Genomic DNA, 7,716 nt, shown 5'->3' on the forward strand with positions numbered 1-7,716 from the left:
AACCTCTGTCTCCATCCCTCTTCTTCTAACCATCCTCCTGGTTGGGGCTTCTCTGGAGTTATGGACTGTCACCAAGGTTCCTTCCACCATGTGGGTCCCAGGGGTCAAACGTGGACCGTTAGGCTAACACAGCAAGTGCATTTACCACTGAGCCACCTTGCCAATCCAATATGGGCTTTTGTTGTTTTTATTTTATTTTATTTTACTTTATTTTTTGAGACATGTAGCCTAGGCTGGTCTCAAACTCGTTGTATAGCTGAGGGTGAGCTTGAACTCCTGATCCTCCTGCCTCCACATCCCAAGAACTGGGATTACAAGCATGTGCTACCACACAAGTTTATGTCGTGCTGGGGGATGGAACCCAAGACCTTGTACATGCTAGGCAAGCATTCTACCAACTGAGTCACATCTCCAGCTCTGTATTACTTAATTCATAGTGCAACTTTCCAAGCTGTTCGATAAGAAAACTAGTTGTCACCAGGCAGTATCACACCACATCATCCTTTTAAGATTTATTTTTATTTATGTGTATGTGTGTGCCTGTGTGAGTGTATGTCACATGTGTACAAGTGCCCACCAAGGCCAGAAGAGGGTGTCAGATCCCCTGGAGCTGAAGTTACAGGCAGTTATGAGCTATGAGATGTGGGTGCTTGGAACTGAACTCAGGTCCCCTAAAAGAGCAGCCAGTGCTCTCAACACCTGAGCCATCTCTCCAGCTCCCACATTGTCCTTTAAAGATGCCATTTGAAAGTATCTCATTCCTTAGTGAATATGACATTAGAGATGGTCAACACAGTCTGAATAGTGACAATAAAAGCAATAATTTACTCTCAAAGGAGATTCCTCCTACTGCCTGCAAAACGTTCAGTGGAAATCCCAGAACAGTAGCTGTCAATCAGGCACAATTAGGTTCCACAGAGGAGGAGTTTCTGTTGTCATTTTGTTTCATTTTGGGGACTTTTTTATATCTTTTATTTTATGTGTATTTATGTGTATTTATTTTATGTGTATGACTGTTTTGCCTTGCATGTAAGTGTACCATGTGCATGCAATGCCTGCAGAGGTCAGAAGATGGCGTCAGATGCTCTGGAACTGGACTTACCGAAGGTTGTTAGCTACTATGTGGATGCTGGGGGTGGGGGCTTGGATCCTCTGCAAGAGCATCCAGTGCTCTTAATCACTGAGCCCTCTCTCCAGCCCTGTATTTTATTTTTGGACACAGAGTCTCACTATGTAGCCCAGAGTGGCCCTGAACTCACAATCCTCCTGCCTTGGCCTCCTGAGGGCAGGGACTGTAAGTGTGACCCACCACTCTGGGCCCCTATGGAGAGTTCTGTCATGCTTTTCATTGGGGCATTTCTGTTCATTGCTATTTGTAAGTGAGTGCTGCTGATATCTAGAGGGAGGGGACCGCACGCACTCCTCTAGTGCCCAGTGTACCCCACCCCATAGAACTCTCCTACCTCAACTATCAGCTGTGTTCAGGTGGAGAAACCCCATCCTGCACATTTATGTACAAAGTGCTGGAATGTAAGAAAGGTCAAGGATCTCCTTTTACTAAGGGGTAAACTGAGGCACAGAAAACCCATCAATCTGTTCAAAAACAGGGAAAAAAGCAGTGGCCAAACTGACACAAATATTCCAGGTTCCTTTGCCCAGGCCCAGAAACAAGAATTGATTACAAGCTGTCAGTGCAGAAAAAGAAGGCCAGCCACTCCCCACCCTCAAGAACAAGCTAGAGGCTCAACTTGTTATTAGAGCCTGACACTGGCAGCAGGCAGAGGGGGCTGGACAATGCACCGCAGACTCTTCATGTGGCACTGCCTTAGTTTGCCTTCAATTGCTGTGGTAAAAACACTGACCAAAACCAACTTGGGAAGGAAAGGATTTTTTTGGCTTACAGCACAGTTCATCATTAAGGGAAGCCTAGACAGAAATTCAGGACAGGAACCTGGAACACAGACCATGAGAGAATGCTGCTTGCTGATTTGCTTCTCTGGCCTGTGCTCAGTCTGCTCTCTTATACAACACAGGACCACTTGACTAGGGGTGCACTGCCCACAGTGGACTGGGTCCTCCCACATCACTCAACAATCAAGAAAATGGCCCACAGACATGGCCACAGGCCAGTCCAATGGAGACAATTCTTCAACTGGGGTTCCCTCTACCCAGGTGTGTCAAGTTGGCAACTGAATCTATTCAGCACAAGTATCAATACCAAATCACCTCTGTTAGAAGCTGGGGTAGTAGCCCAGACTGCTAAAGAAATGCAAGCCTCTGCAGCTCAATGCCTAGGCAACCAACGCCTTGGAGCTCAGCTGGGTGGTTCTGGTACCTTCTGGAGCACAGCACTCGAGCCCCTGAACAAAGAAAGGATGGATTGCAGCTTACCCATGCTCTTCTTCCAGCTTCTCAGATGCCCATAGCCCTGCCCACCTTCCCCACAGAACCCCAGTCCTCTCTCACCCAGGAAATATATGTGCCTCCCCTCCCCTCACTGGACTGAAGAAGGAAGGCCAATCACCATAGAAGTCTTTAATAAGCTGAAGCCCTGGTTTCAACCAGTAAGAACTGAGTCCTGCATATTGCAGAATAACAGAACTGTCACTCAGGTGGCATCCTCAAAACCCAATAGAGGGGTCAGCACACAGTAAGTGCTCAATAAATGCTTAAAGAGGAATACATGAATAGGTCAATAAATGCACAAGCTATTACCAGGACTGAATGCTATCATCTTTCTTTCCCTCAAAAGAGTGTGCCTTCCATTCCCCCCCAAAAAAGGAAGAGGCAGAGCTACAAGTTCTTGTAAGCAGTGGAGACTATAAGTCAACAAAGCACTTGACACAGGCAGAATGGGTTCTGGAGAAACAGTCATTGAACTGGCCAGAGAGGTATCTGTGGAACGTGTCATCTGGGAGGCCGGACTCCAAACAGTGGCATGATAAGGCTCAGGCTCCCCTTGCCTTCTGTCCCTGCCTTTCCATGACAGACTCTTCCCCACCAAGTCAGAGGCTCCACATTGTACGGAGAGAATTAAAATTGTCTCTGCAGAAATGAAAGAAGAACCTGATAAGGTCCTGCTTTAATTTTTTTTTATACTTCAAAAGGAAGCTCTTGAAAATAAATAGGAGCACCTGAGGATGGCAAAGGATGCAGTTTGCACAGCGAAGGTGGTATTATGAGAATTGAACGAAGAAATTGCTAGAGATGCTAACACTGGGGGAGAGATCAGCCATGCTGGAGACCCAGGGGCCAGGCACGAGAGGACCCTGGCCCTACACCCACCCCTACAGAACCCCTCACAGAGCTCTTTGGAGCCAGCTGCAGGTCTCCAACAGTCACAGCACAGGGTGACACTCACCCAACACCAGGGTTGCTTGGCACACCAAATGAATGGCTATAAGAAGCCCTTTTGTCAATCACAGGAGTTAAGTCCAAGATCAACCCTCTCGGCGTCCAGGGACAGAAGCCGTAGCACCAGATGCATCTGGGGCTGCTCAGCAAGTGACCCAGCCAAGTCTGTCCTGAGAAGCCCTCACCTCTGTCGCCCTCTGAGGAAGAGTAGAGCCAGCCTGGAACTAAACAGAGATGGAGCAGAAGCTGTCCTCCAAACCACTGTGACAGCAAGGCAAGCCGTCTGCTGCAGGCATGTGCTCTCAGAGAATGTGGGACCAGGGCAGTGGGCAATCATTCATTCACTCATCTCACAATAATAATTATTGTCTTTATTTCTATACAAGTGGAGATTGAATCCAGGGCCTGTTGCATGCTAAGCAAGCACTCTACCCCTGAGGTACATCTCCAGCTAGGATGGTTTGAATGAGAAATGTCCCCCATAGGCTCATATATTTGAACACTTGGTCCCCAGTTGTTGACTGTTTGGAAACTTTTCGAACCCTGGGAGGTGAAGCCTTGCTGGAGGTAAGTGTATGACTGGGGGTGGGCTTTGGAGCTTTATATCCTGGCCCCACTTCCTGTTCTCTCTGCTTCCTGTGTGCAGATGCGATGTGATCACTCTGCCTTCTGACTCTCAGGCCAGCCTCATCTCGGCTGCTATGCCTTCCCACCATGATGGACCATATCACTCTGGAACTAGAAGCCAAAATAAACCCTTTTCTCCTCTGAGCCTTTCTCCTCTGCTTTTTGCTATAGTATTTTATCACAGGTGCCCAAAATTCACCAAATCATGTCTTTTTTTATTTTTTTATTTTTTTTTAGAAAGTCTCAAGAGGTTACCTAAGCTGACCTTGAACATGTAACCCCTCCTGCCCCAGCCTCCCAAGTGACTAGAATTACAGGCCTGTGCACCAGGCCCAGCCATTCTACCAACAGTCATTGAGCTTTGTATGTTCCCAGCACTGTGCCAGACCCAGGACACACATGAGAGTGACAAAGGGTAAAGAGCTGAGTGAGGCACACGCACCCTTAGACTAAGTGTTGGACTATAGCTGTCCCAAGTGCCCCAAGGGAAAGGTACAGAGCTCACCATACTGAGAGCATCAAAGAGCCCAGGATCAGCCCTATGTACAAGCTGGTGAGTGGTCGGTCACAGAGTCACGGATGCTGACAGAAAACATGAGCCTCCTGGGTCAGAAGCAAAGGATAGCTTACTACTCGCAGCAATAACATTTTCTTTTTTTTAAATTTATTGTGTGGGGAGGGGTGAACACATGTGCCATGTATCTTGTACGGAGGTCAGAGGACAACCCTCAGAAGTTGGTTCTGTCCTTATACTCTGGGTTCTTGGGGTCAAGCTCAGGGCATCAGGCTTGCACAGCAAACACTTTCACCCACTGAGCCGTCTCGCCAAACACACATCCTTTCACCACATTTTCTTGCATCAGCTTTCCAAGCCCCCTTCCCACAGTGCAGCACAAAGACACCGTGAGGTGCTGTATTACAGGAGTCCTGAGCATCCAGACCCCAGGTCTTTTTGTGTATGTGGCAAAAAAACATAACATCACATGTACCATCTTACCTATTTCCAGTGTACAGCTCAGCCTCTGCTGTGTTTTGTACACCCTAGGTGTGTGCTCTGTGCTATACCCCAGCCTCACAGCTCAGTTTGATTAAGGATAGCCCATTGCTGCTCTACAGACCCGCTAGCACTTTTTCACCCTGTATGAATAACTAAAACCTGCATGCACTGAATAACAACTTCCTCAGCCCCCGGCAAGCACCATTCTGCTTCCTGTCTGAATCTGACAACTCTGGAACTTCATATAATAGGTGTATCTATGTGGAGGCTGGTGTGCGCTCATGTGGGGAGGGCACCTGTATGTGTGCATGTGTATGACTGAGTGCATGCATGTGGAGGGCAGCCTTAGCTGTTGTTCCTTGAGTGCTCTCTGCCTTGTTTTTATTTTTGTTGTTATCGTTGTTTTGAGACAGGGTCTCCCTGTAGCCCCAGCCGACCTGGAACTTGCTATGTAGACCAGGCTGGCCTTGATCTCTCAGAGGTCCACCTGCTTCTGCCTCTCAAGTTCTGGGCTTAAAAGCATATGCCACCAAGCCAGGCTTGTTTTTTTGTTTGTTTGTTTCCTTGTTTGTTTCTTATGTGTATGAGTGTATTGCCTCCACGTGCACCCAGGTCATACAATGTCCACAGAGGCCAGAAGAGGGTGTCAGATCCCCTGGAATTGAAGTTACAGATGGTTGTTAGCTGCCATGTGGGTCCTGAAAACCAAATCCAGGTCCTTTAAAGGGCACCCTTAACCACTTAACCACTGAGCCATCTCTCCAGCCCTGTTTTTGATTTTTTTTAAAAAAATATTTTATTTATCTTTTTTTTTTTTTTGGTCTTTTTTGAGATAGGGTCTCCCTGTAGCCCCAGCTGTCCTGGAACTCACTATGTAGACCAGGCTGGCCTTGAACTCACAGAGATCTGCCTGCCTCTGCCTCCCAAGAGCTGGGATTAAAGGTGTGCGCCACCACACCCAGCTCTTATCATTTTTATTTTATGTGTACAAGTGTATTGCCTGCATGTATGGGAGTACACCCGTGTCGTGCAATGCCACAGATGTCAGAAGAGGGCTTCAGATTCCCCTGGAACTGGAGTTAAGGACGGTTCGTAGCTGCTATGTGGGTGCTGGGGATCAAACCTGGGTCCTCTGCAAGAGCAGTCAGTGCTCTTAACCACTGAGCCATCTCTCCAGCCCTGTTTTTGATTTTTAAGGCAGGGTCTCTCCCTCCAACCACTATAGTCACATCTCCTTCCCATACTCATCAAGAAGTCGAGGGGTGAGTCAGTTACCCCTCCCACCCAATCAGTCGACCTTAGCTGCATGTTAGGGGAGGGACAAAGGATATATAAGCCGAGAACACCAAGAAGAACCTCTCTCACCATTTTGTGTAGCTGTCAAGAGGTCACAGGATCTGTATTTGAGTGTGGACTTTACGGTACAGCCATAAATGTGGGGTGTCCACTCTTCTGTAAATAAACCCCTACCTGATGCTCTGTTAAAAAATAAATAAATAAAATAAAAAGTAAAACACATGTGGTATCCACAACAACAACAACAAAAAAGGCAGGATCTCTCATTGGCCTGGAACTCCCCAAGGCCTGCAGGGATCTGCCGGTCTCTGCCTCCCCAGTGGTAGGACTGCAATTGCTTGTCTCCCCAGCTGCTGACTGGTCTCAGCAGAATGTGTTCAGGGTTCCTCAAAGTGTAGCACAGGCGAGTATTTCCTTCCTTTTGAAGACTCAGTGATTTTCAGCGCCCTAAACTATTTCTAACAGTGAACATCACAACTGCTCCTTCCTCTGGAAGGAGACACATCTTCCTTCCAGGCTGTTCAGCACACAGCAGCCTCTAAAACATGATAGAGCATGGAGCACTGCCTCCCACAGCCACTAGTTCAAAGGATTCCCAAGCCAGGCATGGTGGCAAACACCTTTAATCCCAGCACTCAGGAGCCAGAGGCAGGTGGATCTCTCAGAGATTGAGGCCAGCCTAATCAATATAACCAGTTCAAGGACAGCTGGGGTTACAGGGAGACCCTGTCTCAAAACAAAGCAAAGCAAAAAATAAAATACAAAAGGATTTCCTCTTCTACACAGCCACATGTTTAGTACGAGTTCTTCCATACTGGTGTGGAGCACTGCACTGTTACACGTGACGGCAGCCTTTGCCTTGCCCTGTTTCTTAGCTCATCACACCTACAGACAGAACAAGGACCACTATGGCATTGTGACAGCAGACATGCCAGCAGATCCACTCCTGGAATCTAAAAACAATCACCTGTGTCCATCTAAAAAACCTGGAGAAGAAGAGTGTCCACAGTGGCTATAACTGCAAACAGCCCAGATATCCATCCACAGGAGAAACGAGAGTGAAAAGCCAATGGAATAGGACTCAGCAAAGACAGGGGCAGACCACTGACCCATGTGACAATGTGAATAATGAGCTCTGAACTTCATGCTGAGCAAAAGAGCCAGATATGGAGGAGCACGCGCCATGTGACTCCATCGTAAGAGATGCTGAAAAGAAGCAAAGCTGAAGAAGAGAGAAAAACAGAGCTGAAAGCCAGCAAGTGGTGGTGCGCACCTTTAGTCCCTGCACTTCAGAGGCAGAGGCAGGCAGATCTCTGTGACACTGAGGCCAGCCTGGTCTACATAGCAAGTTTCAGCCCAGCTGGGGCTACAGGGAGACCCTTTCTTGAAAGAGGAAAGAAGGAAGGAAGGAAGGAAGGAAGGAAGGAAGAAAGGAAGGAAGG

Source organism: Nannospalax galili, unplaced genomic scaffold (genome assembly GCF_000622305.1).
Source record: "Nannospalax galili isolate Female #2095 unplaced genomic scaffold, S.galili_v1.0 scaffold596, whole genome shotgun sequence".
Lineage (NCBI taxonomy): Eukaryota > Metazoa > Chordata > Mammalia > Rodentia > Spalacidae > Nannospalax > Nannospalax galili.